This window comes from Phyllobates terribilis, unplaced genomic scaffold (assembly GCF_046119375.1).
Source record: "Phyllobates terribilis strain yellow unplaced genomic scaffold, ASM4611937v1 Scaffold_796__1_contigs__length_659822, whole genome shotgun sequence".
Taxonomy (NCBI): domain Eukaryota; kingdom Metazoa; phylum Chordata; class Amphibia; order Anura; family Dendrobatidae; genus Phyllobates; species Phyllobates terribilis.
This window is the reverse complement of record NW_027363556.1, coordinates 91118-110137: the sequence shown is the minus strand read 5'-3', so window position 1 is coordinate 110137 and position 19020 is coordinate 91118. Positions and strand designations below refer to the sequence as shown.

General features: G+C 41.9%; 1 pseudogene; it reads right to left on the bottom strand.

The window, feature by feature from the left end:
- The window catches only part of LOC141240123 (uncharacterized), a 71950-nt pseudogene that overhangs the window by 40706 nt on the left and 12224 nt on the right, over positions 1-19020 (bottom strand).

Here is a 19020-nt window from a genome sequence, read left to right as displayed (position 1 = left end):
AGAAAACCAAACGGAGGCAATGCGTGCTGTGTATTGGGAGGATTCAAAGAATCTCTGATCCCGTTTATTTTGCTTAGCATTTTATATTGTTTTGAGTATATCAAATAGCCAATCAACTCTACAGCCATACTACAATACTATAGGCTAACTGATGTTAGTACAATTATTACGGAAAACACATATATGGTCATATTATCATTGTTAGTTTGAAGCACTATGGAAATTTTACAAGGTCAAACCTGGCCTAAACAAGTTAGATAACAGAGTGTCTGACAAAATGTTCTCTTGAGAAAAGGTTAGTGTGAGATATGTTCCATGGGAAGAGAAAGAAAGAATGTATGTTATGCAAGGAGTGATAATAACATGATTTTAAAGCAGACAAAATGGAGTTGCTCTAGCATAAGTATCAATATGTCCTTTACACTATAATATAGTGAATATTATCAGAAAACATTTACCTATGTTATACACTGACAAGGATCCAGCAACAAGAAACCCAACTGACACGTGGAGGACAAACACCAAAGGTTTCATTGAATGTGGGAGAAATAAATGTGGTTTGTGCAAGTCTGTGCACAAAGCAAAAATGTCTGCATCTACTAACCATAATAAACCCTATAATATCCGACATCTCATTAGTTGTAGCTCCACACGTCATTGACACCATACAATGTGAAGCTTGTCTGCTGCAATATGTGGGGGGCACGGTCAGACCCTTACGTCACCGCATTGGGGGACACGTTAGGGACGTTCTTGGCCCCACAACACGTAATACATCTGCAGCATCACAACATCTCATACAACACAATAGGGATTAATCCCTTTACAGTTGTGGGTATTGAATATGTCACCAGACCAGCTAAGAGAGATTGGTATAAAAAGTACACCCCAGAGAAGCCTTGTGGATTCTGGAATTGGACTCCAGATTCCCCAGTGATATGAATCTTCCTTCAGACCTTGTATCCATTTACTGAATTGTGTTTTTCCTCTTTTATAGTAATTATACATAATATACACATTATAGATGCAGACACTTCATTCTTGTATTGCACGGATGCTTTTTGTTGTGGACATATGATCATCCATAGGGTTAATTTAGACATACTTGCACATGTCCATTTGGGGCTGGGGGTCTCCGCTGTGCATTAGACCCTATGATGTGTATAAGAAGCCGGTTACTGGTTATTTATTATGTTATGAAGAAGAACTGAACACAAATGCCAGGTAGAAACGCAGAGATGTTTTGCTCCTATCTGTTTTTTAATGTTTTTATTATTTTAATTTGGATTGTTCAATAAAAGTTTTTGGTTTTATTCACACTGGAAAACAAGTGCTGGATTATCAGTAACTTTCTTTGTCCCGTCCATTCCTTCCCAACTGTGATTTTTCATCCAAGCATTGAGAAATGAGCTGAATGCAGACAATTGTTTCTATAGAGGAATGGCAGACATGGGTATTGTCCACATAGAAAGCCTCTCCTAAATCCCATACACAAAAAAGCCGCCCTACAATCTGCCAGGACACATGCGGAAACATATGAAGCCTCCTGGGACTTTATACTCTGGAGTGATCAGACCAAGATAAAGGGTTTTTTGGAACTGATGGCTTCAAAACTTTATAACATTGAAGAGGTGAGGAATACAATGAGAATGCATGGTGTCTACAGTGAGACCTGGTGGTGGCCGTGTCCTTATGTGCGGCTGCATGAGGGGCTACAGGTCATTGATGGTATCTTGAATTTACAGATGTTCTGCTCTATAGTGACAGAAAAGATGCTGCCATCACTCTGTTCCCTTGGTAGGCCACTGTTACATTTCTGAAGAACAGGGTGACAGTGATTCTGTGGCCAAGTGTCTCCTGATCTGAACGCAACCAAACACCTATGGGGAATTCTGAAGAGACAAGTTGTCATCGCTCCATCCAGCATCCAGGCTCTAAGAGCTCGTTATCGAAAAAGAGATAAAAGATAGATATAGTATTGTCACTAACTTGTTCATTCCAGGCCTAGAAAACTTGGTGCCGTTCTTTAAAATTATGGAGGCCATACAAAATAATAGATGTAGTAGCTTTTGATGTGGGGTGTACTCATTTTTGCATCAACTAATTTGAGTAAAACTGAAGATTTTGTAATGAGAGTTATATTAATAACCTTACTTTCATGTTTTGATTACAAAAAAATGTTCTATGAAACTTAGTGTTGGCAAAATTTTAGAAATTGATCTTGTGTGCAGTGAGCTATTAAATAAAATCTTACTCATCAAAGGGGGTGTACTCATTTAGGCTGAACAATGTTTATTAAACTTTATAAAACACAGTGAACATAATTACACTTTCTTTCCCATATGACTTCTCTCATGTTTTACAAGGCGTGATTTATGTATAAAAGATTTCCCACATTCTGAACATGAATACGGCTTCTCTCCTGTGTGAATTCTGTGATGTCTAACAAGATCTGATTTATTTGCAAAGCATCTTCCACATGCTAAACATGAAAAAAGTTTTTCTCCTGTGTGAATTCTGTGATGTTTAACAAGATCCAATTTATATATAAAACATTTCCCACATTCTGAACAAGAAAATGGCTATTCTCCTGTATGAATTCTGTTATGTGCAGCAAGAATTGATTTACGCATAAAAGATTTCCCGCATTCTGAACATGAATACGGCTTCTCTCCTGTGTGAATTCTGTGATGTTTAACAAGATCTGATTTATAACTAAAACACTTCCCACATTCTGAGCATGAAGATGGCGACTTTCCAGTATGAATTCTCTGATGTGTTATAAGACTCCCTTTATTTGTGAAGGACTTCTCACATAGTGAACATGAAAATGTTTTTTCTCCTGTGTGATTTCTATGATGTCTAATAAGATTCCCTTTATTTGTAAAGCATTTCCCACATTCTGAACACGAATATGGCTTCTCTCCTGTGTGAATTCGCTGATGTGGAATAAGACTCCTTTTATCTGTAAAGGACTTCTCACATTCTGAACATGAATACGGCTTCTCTCCTGTGGGAGTTCTCTGATGTCTAACAAGATCTGATTTACCTGTAAAGCATTTTCCACAATGTAAACATGAAAACGGTTTCTCCCCGGTGTGAATTCTTTGATGTATAACGAGCTCTGATTTACTTTTAAAACATTTCGCACATTCTGAACAAGAAAATGGCTTTTCTCCTGCATGAATTCTCTTATGAGCAGAAAGATTTGATTTAAGCATAAAAGATTTCCCGCATTCTGAACATGAATACGGCTGCTCTCCTGTGTGAATTTTCTCGTGTATCACAAGTTTTGATTTCTCTGTAAAGCATTTCCCACATTCTGGACATGAATACGGCTTTTCTCCTGTGTGAATTCTGTGATGTTTAACAAGATCTGATTTATAACTAAAACACTTCCCACATTCTGAACATGAATATGGCTTCTCTCCTGTGTGAATTTGCTGATGTGAAATAAGATTCCCTTTATCTGTAAAGGACTTCCCACATTCTGAACATGAATACGGCTTCTCTCCTGTGTGAATTTTCTGATGTGTAATAAGACTCCCTTTAAATGTAAAGCATTTCCCACATTCTGAACATGAATATGGCTTTTCTCCTGTGTGAATTCTCTGATGTATAATAAGACTTCCTTTACCTGTGAAGGACTTTCCACATTTTGAACATGCATACGGCTTTTCTCCTGTGTGAATTCTCTGATGTATAACAAGCAGTGATTTATCTGGAAAGCACCTTCTACATTGTAAACATGAAAAAGGTTTTTCCCCTGTGTGAATTCTTTGATGTTTAACAAGGTCTGATTTACTTCTACAACATTTCCCACATTCTGAACATGAATATGGCTTCTCTCCTGTATGAATTCTCTGATGTGTAATAAGATCCCATTTATGTTTAAAGGACTTCCCACATTCCGAACATGAAAATGGCTTTTCTCCTGTGTGAATTCTTTGATGTTTAACAAGGTCTGATTTACTTCCAAAACATTTCCCACATTCCGAACATGAATATGGCTTCTCTCCTGTGTGAATTCTCTGATGTGTAATAAGATCCCATTTATGTTTAAAGGACTTCCCACATTCCGAACATGGAAATGGCTTTTCTCCGGTGTGAATTCTCTCATGTATAACAAATCTTGATTTATATGTAAAGCATTTCCCACATTCTGAACAGGAGTATGGCTTTTTTCCTTTGTGTTTTATGTGTGTTAAAAAATCTGAGCTTTTTGTAAATTGCTTGTCACACTGAAATCTTGAATCCACTTTGCCTCCTGGACTTTTGGTAATAATGCGAGATTGCTCAGGAGATGATTCCTCATGATTAGGAGGATTATAAGAAAGTGAAGTGCTGTGAAGTCCAGGAGGTGCAGGAAGGGTGATGAGGTTTTCTCCATTAGAGTGCTTCATGAGATCTTCTTTTTTATAATTTAGTGATGAACTGTTATTCTCACAAGGATTTCCTATCAGGATGAAAGATAAATTAGATATGATTTTTATCTTCAACACAAAAGAGATTTCTCAATGTATTTTCTGGATCTCACAATGAAGACCCTCGTCAGTGAAAGTACTGGTAATAAGGAGGACAACTACATGCCATAACATTAACACAATGACGGGTAAAGTGAATGACACTTATAAACTGGTGAGATTGGCACAAGTCAGGGGCGGCAGAGATTAGGCAGCAAATAGTTCTTAAAGTGGTAATTACTGATGACAGGTTCCCTTAATGTACCTCCAGTGCCATTTCACTCTCTCAAGCTTCGTATCTTGCCCTTAGTATAGAAAAGTGTCCACGTAATTAAAGAAGATGTCAACTACTATTAAAAATTCCCCCAATGTAATTAACCCGTTGAGAGATTTTTTTAAATTACCTAGCTTTGTCTTTATTGGCTGCGAGCGGCGCTATCGCTGGCCACTCACCGGCATCACGCGACCCCCGGCCTCAGCCGGCTCTTGCTTCCCCTGATGTCACGTCAAGTGAGGCGTGACACGGTGATGCGATCCCCGCGGTGGACGCCGGGCTGTGGGTGGGGTTTCACCGTGCGTCACACCCAGCATCCACCGCGCACTTTCCCAATGAATGCAAGGTAATTGTGATTCACAAAATGTTATACAATTGAACGGTGAAAAAAAAAGAAATTACATTTTTACCACTATAATATTATTTTAGCCCCAGATTTTACATTTTCACAAGGGAAAATAGGTAAAAATGACCACATAATTTGTTATACAATTTCTGCTGAAAGGGGCAATACCCCATATGTGGCTGTACTGTACTGCTTAGCCACATGGCGAGACTCGGGAGGGACGGAGCGCTATTTGACTCTTGGAGAACAAACTTTAGTAGAACAGTTTGCAGACTCCATATACAGAGCCCCTAAGTGGCAGAAGAGCAGAATCCCCCCTCAATTGACACCAGTTTGGAAATTACACCCCTATGGAAATGTATCTACAGGTGTAGTGATGAATTTGACTCCATGGGTGCTTTCCAGAAACGAGCAGTAATGGATGTTGTGAAGTGAAAATGCAAATATTCCCTTATAGTGGTCAGTACATTGTAGTGTCCGGTACATTGTAGTGCCCTTACGTTGTAGCGCCCAGTACATGATTCCCAGCTAGTGCCTTCTGGAGAAATAAATTGGCTCTCCCCGCTACAGTAATGCCAAACATGTGGATGGTAACTGCACACGGTGGGGCCCAGGAGGAGGGGGGCATTTGGATTTGGGAGCGCAGATGTCACTGGATTTCTTTAAGTGGGAGCCAAGTCACTTTTCCAGAGCTTTTGTGCTACCAGTAATATGGACACCCCCTATATTACTGTTTACAGATGATGAACCTGAGTGGGGACTTATTTTTGTGGGTTGAGTAGAAGCTCTTAATGGTGGCATTTTGGGGTACAGAACATTTTGGATCATACTTATCCTGTGCTGTACGCTGAACACTTACAGTGGGTACGGGAAGTATTCAGACCCCTTTACATTTTTCACTCTTTGTTTCATTGCAGCCATTTGGTAAATTCTAAAAAGTTCATTTATTTTTCTCATTAAAGTACACTCTGCACACCATCTTGACTGAAAAAAAGCAGAAATGCAGACAAATTTGCAAATTTATTAAAAAAGAAAAACTGAAATATCACATGGTCATAAGTATTCAGACCCTTTGCTCAGACACTCATATTTAATTCACATGCTGTCCATTTCCTTTTGATCCTCCTTGAGATGGTTCTACTCCTTCATTGGAGTCCAGCTGTGTTTAATGAAACTCATAGGACTTGATTTGGAAAGACACACACCTGTCTATATAAGACCTCACAGCTCACAGTGCATGTCAGACCAAATGAGAATCATGAGCTCAAAGGAACTGCCCAAGGAGCTCAGAGACAGAATTGTGGCAAGGCACAGATCTGGCCAAGGTTACAAAAGAATTTCTGCATTACTCAAGGTTCCTAAGAGCACAGTGGCCTTCATAATCCTTAAATGGAAGAAGTTTGGGACCACCAGAAGTCTTCCTAGACCTGGCCGTCCAGCCAAACTGAGCAATCGTGGGAGAAGAGCCTTGGTAGGAGAGGTAAAGAAAAACCCCAAGATCACTGTGGCTGAGCTCCAGCGATGCAGTAGGGAGATGGGAGAAAACTCACAAAAGTCAACGATCACTGCAGCCCTCCACCAGTCGGGCCTTTATAGCAGAGTGGCCAGATGCAAGCCTCTACTCAGTGCAAGACATGAAAGCCCGCATAGAGTTTGTTCAAAAACACATGAAGGACTCACAGACTATGAGAAATAAGATTCTCTGGTGTGATGAGACGAAGATAGAACTTTTGGTGATAATTCTAAGCGGTATGTGTGGAGAAAACCAGGCACTGCTCATGACCCGCCCAATACAATCCCTACAGTGAAACATGGTGGTGGCAGCATCATGCTATGGGGGTATTTTTCAGCTGCAGGGACAGGATGACTGGTTGCAATTGAAGGAAACATGAATGCAGCCAAGTACAGAGATATCCTGGATGAAAACCTCTTCCAGAGTGCTCTGGACCTCAGACTTGGCCGAAGGTTCACCTTCCAACAAGACAGTGACCCTAAGTACACAGCTAAAATGACAAAGGAGTGGCTTCAGAACAACTCTGTGGCCATTCTTGACTGGCCCAGCAAGAGCCCTGACCTAAACCCAATTGAGCATCTCTGGAGAGACCTGAAAATGTCTGTCCACCAAGGTTCACCATCCAACCTGACGGAACTGGAGAGGATCTGCAAGGAAGAATGGCAGAGGATCCCCAAATCCAGGGGTGAAAAACTTGTTGCATCATTCCCTAGAAGACTCATGGCTGTACTAGCTCAAAAGGGGCTTCTACTCAATGAGCAAAGGGTCTGAATACTTATGACCATGTGATATTTCAGTTTTTCTTTTTTAATAAATTTGCAAAAATGTCTACATTTCTTGTTTTTTTTCAGTCAAGATGGGGTGCAGAGTGTACTTTAATAAGAAAAAAATGAACTTTTTAGAACTTACCGAATAGCTGCAATAAAACAAAGAGTGAAAAATTTAAAAGGGTAAGAATACTTTTCGTACCCACTGTACATCGGGGTTTCCATCTAAATCTACAAAATACATGATTCAGATGACACCCCGAGGGATCCATTCAGAATAATGAGGCAGCAGAGTTACACCGGACTCCGTCTAGCCTCTGGTCGACTGCGCTTTTATGCACGCTTAAAAAGATGGACATCACTGGATCATAGGCCAGACGGCATCCACAGCGCCTCATTATACGGAATCTTCCCTCGGGGTTCTGTCCGAATCGCAAGCTCAGTCATTTATATGGCAACATGAGACTTGTGTAAGAATAATATGGAAGTAAAAGATGGAAGTAATATTAAAAAACACAATTAGGAAAATTAAAAATGTGCTTATTAAATCATTAAGAAGAGGTGTGAATGCGGCCCAGTTATTCATCGGTGTGCAACCGGACTCTGTACAAGAGCAGCCGCGCCATCACCGGACGCTTCTGCTGTGATGTGGACGGCGGATAAAGCTTCACTGCACCGGAGACTTCATACAATATCACACACCGGTCATCGTCAGGCGCCGCTAATCATAGTCACATGCCAATCATCATCATCATGCGCCAGTCATCATCATCACACGCCGCTAATCATAGTCACATGCCAATCATCATCGTCATACGCCGGTCATTATTACATACCTGTGGAAACATCTACAGGAATCTCCTCCTTCACGTCACTCACACACGGCTGATCCCCCCTCGTCATCGCTTCTTCTTCTGTCTCGTCCTTCACTTTATTCTTAGTCGGATCTTCCTCCTGATATATCAGATGTAACAATCAGCGCAATACAAGAAGCCACCAAAATCTGTGACATCTATGACCTCGATCAGAAATGTCCCCCATATACAGATCCAGTACAGGGCTCAGCACCGTCTACCTGATGACTCTCCGGGATGTTGTGATTCTCCTCTGGACAGTCCTGGGGATACAGAGGACGGGGACATCTCTCTGGTGGATTTCGTTCCATGAGTCCATCTATAGGAAACACAAAGTGACAGAATACAGTGACATGTAAAAGTTTGGGCACCAATGGTCAAAATTACTGTTATTGTGAACAGTTAAGTTGAAGATGAAATAATCTCTAAACGGCCTAAAGTTACAGATGACATTTCCTTTGTATTTTAGGCAAAACAATAAATAATAAATTATATATATTTTTATCTTTTACATTTTAAAAAAAATTCAATAAGGGAAAATGGGCAAATGCAAAAGTTTTGGCACCCGGCAAGGTTAGTAGCTAGTAGCGCCCCCTTTTGAAAGTATCCCAGCTTGTAAATGCTTTTTGTAGCCAGACAATAGTCTTTCAATTCTTGTTTGAGGGATTCTCATTCTTTCATTCTTCTTTGGAGAATTCTTTCAGTTCTGTGAGATTCCTGGGGCGTCTTGCATCGTCTGCTATTTTGAGGTCTAGCCACAGATTTTCAATGATGTTCAAATCAGGGGACTATGAGGGCCATTGTAAAACCTTCAGCTTGTGCCTTTTGACGTGTGTTTAGTATCATTATCATTTGCCATCCTCTTTTCACCTCCAGCTTTTTTGCAGATGGTGTTATGTTTGTATCAAGAATTTGCTGAAATTTCATGGAATCCATTCTTCCCTCTACCTGTTGCCTGTGCAATTGGCTGCAACACAACCCCAAAGCATGATTGATCCACCACCATGCTTAATGGTTGGCGAGATGTTCTTTTCCTAAAATTCTGTGCCCTTTTTTCTCCACACAACTTTGATCATTGCTCTATTTTAACCTCATCGGTCCACAAGACTTGTTTCCAAAATGCATCAGACCTTTTTAGATGTTCTTTTGCACTTCTGAATCTGAATTTCATGGTGAGGTCGCAGGAGAGGTTTTCTTCTGATGACTCTTCCATGAAGGCCATTTTTGTGCAGGTGTCTCTGAAGAGTATTACAATGTACAGGTACAGGTACAGAAACGTTAAAATAAACAAATCACCAGGACCTGATGGCATACACCCACGGGTACTAAGGGAACTAAGTAATGTGATAGACAGACCGTTATATCTTATATTTAATGATTCTGTTGAGACTGGGTCTGTACCACTTGATTGGCGACAGGCGAATGTAGTGCCAATATTCAAAAAGGGAGCAAAAAATGACGCCGGAAACTGTCGGCCGGTGAGTCTGACGTCCGTTGTGGGCAAAATTTTTGAAAGCTTCATTAAAGAGGCAATTACGGAGCATCTTGATGCTAATAATCTTTTAATCCCGAACCAACATGGTTTCGTGAGGAATCGCTCCTGCCAAACAAACCTGATTGACTTCTACGAGGAGGTTAGCTCTCGAGTAGATCAGGGGGAACCAGTGGATGTCGTGTATCTCGACTTCTCAAAAGCATTCGATAGCGTGCCACATAATAGGTTGGTATGCAAAATGAGAATGATGGGGCTGGGGGAAAATGTCTGTAAGTGGGTAGCAAACTGGCTAAGGGATAGAAGGCAGAGGGTGGTTATAAATGGAATATACTCAGATTGGGTAAGCGTCACTAGTGGGGTACCACAGGGGTCTGTACTAGGCCCAATGTTATTTAATATCTTTATTAACGACATAGTCAACGGGATAAATAGTAAAATATCAATATTTGCAGATGACACAAAGTGATGTAAAACAATTAATACAAAAGAGGACAGTGCAGACCTACAGAGGGATTTGGATAAGCTGGGTAGGTGGAGCATTAAATGGCAAATGAGGTTTAACGAGGAGAAATGTAAGGTCATACATATGGGAAGGAGAAATGGAAGTCACCAGTACTCACTGAATGGGAAATCATTGGGGAATTCAGAGATGGAGAAGGACTTGGGCATCTTGATTGATTGCAAACTAAATTGGAGTGCCCAAAGTCAGGCCGCTGCTGTAAGGGCAAACAGGGTAATGGGATGTATCAGAAGAGGTATAGCTGCAAAGGATGAGAACATTGTTCTTCCACTGTACAAAGCACTGGTCAGACCACACTTGGAATACTGTGCTCAGTTATGGGCCCCAATATATAGAAAGGATATAAATGAGCTTGAAAAGGTACAAAGGAGGGCAACAAAATTAATAAAGGGAATGGAGGGACTGCAATACCCAGAGAGGTTGGCAAAACTAGGACTATTCAGCCTGGAAAAGAGAAGGTTGAGGGGGGACATAATAAATGTGTACAAATATGTTAGGGGACAGTATAGAGATCTTGCCCGGGATTTGTTCAAAAGGAGGGATATTACGGTAACAAGAGGGCATTCACTAAGACTGGAAGAGAAAAGGTTTCAGCACCAGCATAGGAAGGGGTTCTTTACGGTAAGAGCAGTGAGAATATGGAATTCACTGAGTGAGGAGACGGTAATGTCGGATTCACTAAACCAGTTCAAGCGGGGACTGGATGCATTTCTAGATACCAGGCAGATTTCAGCGTATACTTAAAAATAAAATAAAATAGTAGGTTGATACAGGGATTTATTCTGACTGCTGGTTTCAGAGCCGGGAGGGAATTTTTCCTCAGGTGAAGATTGGCCAAATCATTTGGGGTTTTTGCCCTCCTCTGGATCAACTTTAGCAATTACAGAACTAACAGGTCGAACATGATGGACGCAAGTCTTTATTCGGCTTTACAAACTATGTTACTATGTTACTACCACAACTCCAGAGTCTGCTAAATCTTTCTGAAGGTCTTTTGCAGTCAGGCGGGGGTTCTGATTTGCCTATCAATCCTACTGAAAATTTGCTTGGTCTTCCAGACCTTATCTTGCCTTCCACTGTTTCTGTTAACTGCCATTTCTTTATTACATTTTGAACCGAGGAAAGGGCAACTTGAAAACGCTTTGCTCATAGCCTTCTCCTGCTTTGTGGGCCTCCACCATTTTCAGAGTGCTAGACAGCGGATATCTTGGTTGATAAAATCCGTCTTGTGGTTCTTGTGTAATCTTTACTTTCAGCTTGGAGATAATGATATGCTCGTGCTCCGGGGCAGCCTATGGGGGGCGCTCTATCTGGGTTTCTGCTTACATATTCATCTGTATGCTCTTATGGCAGCTCACTTATCGTTCACTGACCTGCCTCCTATTTTACATAATGCATCTAGTAGTGCGTGACTAGGTAAAATAAGAGGAAGGTCAGTGAAGGCACAGTGAGCTGCCATAAGAGCATACAGGTGAATATGCAATCAGAGCACCAGATAGAGCGCCCCCCACAGGTCCCATATCATTATCTCCAAACTGAAAGTAAACATTACACAAGAACCACAGGACGGATTTAATCAAAAAAGGTATCATTTTAATCAGTGTAATGTCGCCTACCTGTCAATCTATGCAGTTTACTAAGCACAATCCTGCTGACAGGTGCGCTTTAAATACATAATGTGGAATATCTCCTGAAAAAAATGAATAAAGTGAAACAGTTTTTTTGTATAGAGACTCATGTTAAATACAAAAGAGCAAATGATAATTTAAAACAAAAACCAATGGGAGGGAAAAATAGAAAAATCTAACGCTTTCTGTGTCACTGGTATTTCCACCTTTACCTTAATTTAGTATGGAAACACATTTTGACTCGCCTGTGGTAAATCACAAAAGAGATACTCCTGTGATTGTCAGTGCCCATGTGACAAGAATTAGCCAATGAATGATGACTTCAATGTTTTAAAAAGCCACATGGTAGGCCCCGTTCCTTTGTCACAATGGTGAAGACAAAGGAGCTGCCTGAGGACATAAGAACTGCTATTAGCAAACACAAGGCTTCCAAAGGGTAGAAGGCCATCTCCAAAAACCTTGGTATCCTAGTTTCAACAGTGCGCAATGTCATTAATAAGTTTGCCAAGCATGGAACCATCAAGAACCTCCCTGGAAAGAGGAAAATTGGCAAAAGAGGTCTTCGAAGATTGGTGGAAATAGTGGAAAAAAAACATCACGTCAAACATCCAAAGACCTGAAGGCCAACCTGGAATAGTCTGGGGTCATGGTTTCAACAAGTACCATATGCCGCACACTAAACCAAGCAGAGCTTTATTGGCGAAGGCCAAGGAAGAAACCATTGCTGGCAATGCAAAGCAACAGTTTGTTTACAGACGACGCAATGAAGGTTATATAAGGAAAGCAAATCCCGGCACTCACGTGTTGATGATTAATTTGTTTATTCCACAACTCACAATGTGAGTTGTGGAATAAACGAATTAATCATCAACACGTGAGTGCCGGGATTAGCTTTTCCTAGAAACACTGTTTTCCACGTGCACCACCCCAGCTGTACGGAGTGCTGACTAGATTCTTTTGATATAAGGAAAGAAAACCTTACCAACACTTAAGCATGGTGGAGGATCCACAATACTGTGGGGTTGCATTGCAGCATCTGGTACTGGAGGCCTTGACCATATCACAGGAATCATGAAATTAAAGAATTATAAAGAGGTTTTAGAGCGAAATTGTTATGATCTGCAATAAGTACTACGGAAAGATAGGGGAAAGCTGTCCCTACAGTAAGACTAAGCTGAATCCCTACGATGTAGCGGGCAGCCTTTTCCTAGTGTACAGACCTGCTTTAGTCCTCGGCTAGTCTGAACGAAGACCTATAGAATTAAGGGAGGGGTCCCTAAAAGAACTAAGGGCTGGGACAACAATGGGACACCACCTAAACAGAGAAGTTGTTGCAGAACACAAAAAGACAAACTGACAAAAATGTACTAGAGGTCCCAGAGGACCAAGCGAACTTGACAGAGAAAGGCACCGAAGCACCAGGCTAGAGAAACAGTCAAACACTGAAGTCCAGCACAGCCACAAGCGCGGAGCTGGAATATAAAGGCAGATGGTCACGTGACCGCAAAACACAAGATGGAAACAACAAACAAACAGGAGGGGTCTAACAGTACCCCCTCTTTTATGAGGATCCTCCGGATCCTCCAGGCCCAGGCCTATCCGGAAACCTCCTGTGGAAATCTTTAACAAGCCTAGGAGCAGAGACATCATCCGTCCTTACCCAGGAGTTGTCTTCGGGACCGAAACACTTCCAGGAGACAAGATACTGTAATCTTCCTCTATGCCATCTAGAATTCAAGATACGAGAAATTTCATATTCGCCGTCTTCCACAACAGGAGGAACTGCGACAGTGGCATCCCTATCAGATACATCAGCCTTTTTCAACAAGGAAACATGAAACACAGGATTAATCTTCCATGAAGTAGGGACATCCAACCTAACAGCAGATGGGTTAACAGCCTGAAGCACTTTAAATGGACCCACAAACTTAGGACCCAGTTTTTTAGAGGGAATCCTCAACCGCAGGTTCTTCGAGGACAACCAAACCATGTCACCCACAGTAAACAAAACCTCCTTACGTTTCCTGTCAAAATACTTCTTGGATTTCTTGTTAGCCTCTTGAAGGTTGCAACGTACATTAGTCCAAACTCTCTCCAAATCACCGGAAAAATTCTCCTCCTCCAGCACCGCCGACCCCAATTTGGAGAACGAACCAAAAGACGGATGTCTCCCAGTACAACAAAGAAAAGGAGAACACCCAGCAGAGGAGGATGTATGATTGTTAAGAGCAAATTCTGGGAGAGGCAGAAACTCAGACCACACCTCTTGATTGTCCGCCACAAAACAACGCAAAAACTGTTCAACATCCTGGTTCTTTCTTTCAGTCTGTCCATTCGACTCCGGATGATAACCAGACGAAAATGACAAATGGACTCCCAACCTGTCACAAAAAGCACGCCAAAAGCGAGCCACAAACTGAGGTCCTCTATCAGAAACAATATCCGTGGGAACGCCATGGAGCTTGACAATCTCCTTAACAAACGCCTTAGCGAGTGTCTTGGCGCAGGGCAACTTAATGAATGGAACCAAATGACACATCTTACTAAAACGGTCCACACCCACCCAGATGACAGTAAAACCCTCGGACACAGGAAGACCAGTAATAAAATCCATTGTGAGATGCGTCCTAGGCGCACTAGGAACCTCCAGAGGGCAAAGCAACCTCGCAGCAGGAGTATGTGAAGCCTTTGACCTAGCACACACAGTACACTGACGCACCCACTTGATGACTTCCTTCTGCCATCCAGGCCACCAAAAACTGCGACTGATAAGTCTCTTAGTCTCCAAAATTCCTGGATGACCTGCCAACCGAGACTCATGACACTCCACAAACAAATCTCTCCTAAAGGCTCTAGGCACGAACAACCTCCCATGGGGAGTGTTAGATGGAGCATTATCTTGAGCTTTCAGAATCCCATTCTCCAAAACGGAGTCCAATGCCGCCACCACAACTCCTTTCTGCAAAATGCTCTCCTCTTCCTCGGCACCGACCGTAGGAGAGAAGCTGCGAGATAAAGCATCGGCTTTAACAGTCCTAGTACCAGGTATATAGGTAACAGAAAAATGAAACCGAGAAAAAAAAAGTGCCCACCTAGCTTGACGGGCATTCAAGCGCTTGGCAGCATCCAGACAGATCAAATTCTTATGATCTGTGAAAACCTGAATAGGAAATCTAGCGCTTTCCAAAAAATGACGCCAATGTTCAAACGCAAGTTTAATAGCCAGCAACTCCCGATTCCCAACATCATAATTCAGTTCAGTTTCCGAAATTTTTTTCGAAAAGAAGGCACAAGGATGTACTCCACCCTTGTTCTCCTGAGACAAAACTGCTCCGACCCCCACCGATGAAGCATCGACCTTGACCAAAAAAGGCTTGGTCTCATCAGGCTGCATAAGGATAGGGGCAGAACTGAACCTCTCTTTCAGATACTCAAACGCTTCAATGGCCTCAGTAGTCCACTGGGCTGTATTCGCACCTTTCCTGGTGAGATCGGTTAGAGGTTTAACAATTACAGAAAAATTCTTAATGCATTTCCTGTAATAATTGGCAAAACCCAAAAATCTCTGTATAGATTTCAAACCAATAGGCCTAGGCCATTCCTGCACAGCCTGAACCTTCACAGGGTCCATCTCAAAACCCTCACTGGAGACAATGTAGCCCAAAAAACTAATTTACTGCACAGCGAACTCACATTTCTCCAGCTTAGCAAAGAGTGAATTATCACTCAATATCTGCAAAACTTCACGTACACTCTGCCAATGGGACTCTAGATCTGGTGAGTAAATCAAAATGTCATCCAAATACACAACCATATTCTTACCAATCAAAGGTCTCAGGATGTCATTAATAAGGTTCTGAAAAAATGCAGGTGCATTGGTAAGACCGAAAGGCATTACCAGATTCTCAAAATGACCTACTGGAGTGTTAAAGGCAGTTTTCCATTCATCACCCTCCTTCACTCGTAAAAGGCCCCCCGGAGATCAATTTTGGAGAACCACTTGGCCCCCACTCACTGGTTAAACAAGTCAGGAATTAACGGCAATGGGAAGGAATTGTGTACGGTAATCTTATTAATTTCACGAAAATCCAGACATGGATGTAAACCGCTGTCCTTTTTTTTAACAAACAAAAATACAACTGCCACAGGCGACTTAGAAGGTCTAATGTGACCAGCAGCCAGGCTAGTCTGTATGTATTCCTCCAAGGCCTTTCTTTTAGGGATAGTCAGATTAAACAAGCGACTCTTGGGAAGAGTAGCTCCCGGAACAAACTCAATGGCGCAATCATAATCCCTATGAGGAGGTAAAACTTGCGACTCCTCCTCCGAAAAAAACCCTCCAAAAATCTTGAATAGGTACCAGTAATTCCCCTTTTTCCACAGCCGCAATGCGACCATTACAACATTTATCATAGCACTTCAGACTCCAAGACTATCATATTTGTAGACCAGTCCAACAAAGGATTGTGCAGTTTTAACCAAGGCAATCCTAGAACAACTGGAGAGGGTAAATTATCTAAAACAACCAAGTCCAAAATTTCTTGGTGAACTCCATTGATAGTGAGGGGAAATGCAGCAGTCTTGTGAGTAATACATTTCAAGGGAGTGTTATCAATTGCAATCACAGAAATAGGTGATGACAAAGGTTTGTATTTCAATTTAAGGTTTTCCAAAAACCCTTTATCAATCACATTAAGTGTTGAACCACAATTCACAAATACCTGAAATTCAATCAAATCTCCCTGCAAAGTAGTACACCCAGAAAGGAATACTCCTGCAGAGCGTAAACAAGCTATACAGGCGTTTCTGACCTTTTTTTTTCTCTTTACTTAAACGACTCTCACAATACTTAATCAAATGGTCAGCTTTACCACAATAAAGACACAATCCCTCGGCGAACCTCCGGTCTCTTTCCTGAGAGCGGAGTGACATCGCCCCAACCTCCATCGGTTCTCCGCCATCAGAGCAGATTTTCTGGGGACTAGGAACTGACATTACAGAAGTCTTTATCTCATTAAGCCTGCACCTCAGCCTCCTGTCCACACAACAGCAAATTGCATGGCATCCTGCAGAGTCTCAGGTGCAGGGAATGCAATTAACAGATCCTTAACCCTTTCACTCAGACCAGCAAGAAATAAACATCTCAGCGCAGGATCATTCCACTTAACTTGTGAAGCCCATCTCCTGAAGTGTGTGCAATAATTTTCAACATCACCTGACACCTGATTCAAATGCCTGAGTTTTGATTCAGCAGATGAGATTCGATCAGGATCGTCATATAATAGCCCCATAGCAGAAAAAAATTCTTCAACAAACCTTAAACACGGATCATTAGGTTGGAGAGAAAAGGCCCACCCCTGTGGTTCATTGCGCAAAAGTGACATAATAAAACCAATGAGCTGTGATTCATTCCCAGAGGACCTTGGTCTCAAATGAAAATATAACAAACAAGCGTTTTTAAAGGAACTGATGTTTACCATAAAAAACATCAGGCAGTCCTACCTTGGGTTTGACAAAATGCGCTCCAGAACAGATACTCAAGTGTTGCTGAAGCTCGGCCACCTCCAGAGACAATCCCTGCAGGCGTTGAGCCAAATCCTGGATGGAAACCATACTGATCCCCGAATTTCTTTCCTTTAAGTTTTTTGGGCTGGACTTACTGTTATGATCAGCAACAAATACTAAGCAAAGATAGGGGAAAGCTGTCCCTACAGTAAGACTAAGCTGAATCCCTACGATGTAGCTGGCAGCCTGTTCCTAGTGAACAGATCTGCCTTAGTCCTAGGCTAGTCTGAACGAAGACCTATAGAATAAAGGAAGGGGTCCCTAAAAGCACTAAGGGCTGGGGCAAAAATGGGACACCTCCGAAACAGAGAAGTTGTTGCAGAACACAAAGACAAACTGACAAAAATGTACTAGAGGCCCCAGAGGACCAAGCGAACTTGACAGAGAAAGGCACCGAAGCAGCAGGCTAGAGAAACAGTCAAACACTGAAGTCCAGCACAGCCACAAGGGCGGAGTTGGAATATAAAGGCAGATGATCACGTGACCGCAAAACACAAGATGGAAAAAACAAACAGGAGGGTTCTAACAGAAATGTCCTACCCAGTGAAAGAAAATTTGGTTTGAGTCAAAGATCATGGGTCCTCCAGCAAGACAATGACCCAAAGCACATATCCAAAAGTACACAGGAATGGTTGAAAAATAAAAAACATAGACTGTTTTATAATGGCCAGCAATGAGTCCAGACCTCAATCCCACTGAAAATCTTTGGGGTGAGCTGAAATCTGCCGTTGGGAAAAATAACCTGCAAACCTTCAAGAGCTCGAACAAACTGCAAAGGAAGAGCAGGAGAAAATCCCAGCTGAGAAGTGCAAGAAGCTTATAGATGGCTACAAGAAATGTTTGGAGGCCGTCAGCAATGCCAAAGGGTGGGCAACCAAGTATTAATTACTTGAAGAACAGAGGGGAATGGGGTAAAGGAATAGTCAGCTCACCCAACGTTGATTAGCAGTCTTCATCTGTAAGGCAGCGCGCGGAGCCGTCCCAGTCTCGGACGTGGAGACAAACAGCAGAAAATACAATAGAATATCTATGGATCTCTTTTGGTGACTTGCTACTACAGTTTCTAATGTGATCAATAAACTTTGCTTTTTTATATTTTTGGCTACCGCTGGAGGATGTTCTTGTTTTTCTGCCAAGTATTAATTAGGGGTTTAGGGGGGCCTTTATTGCTGCACATGCTGTTTATTCGGTTTCTTCTTTGAAATTGCCACAAGGAGGTTAAACAATGTTCTATTGTTGTATTACTTTGGACCACCAATTAAAAAAATCCTAAGGATATACTGTAACGTTCATTATTTCTGAAGATATTGTACAGGCCATGAAAAAAATGAAGGGATGCCAATAATGGTGATCAGCAGTGCACAGAAGCCCAGTCACTGAGCAGCGGGAGAAGCAGGTCCTCCGAGCCGTCACCACATGGATTATAGGAGGACTCCCAACACAGATTTATGTCATAGTCACAGGATAATGAATAAGGGACACATGCCGATTCCCCATGGGGGGTCGTCTGAGGAGATTTTTTCCTTCTGAGAACTAGAAATAAGTAAACCTCCGGCTATTTAACCTCGTTATTGTTGAAAGTAATAGCACCCGAG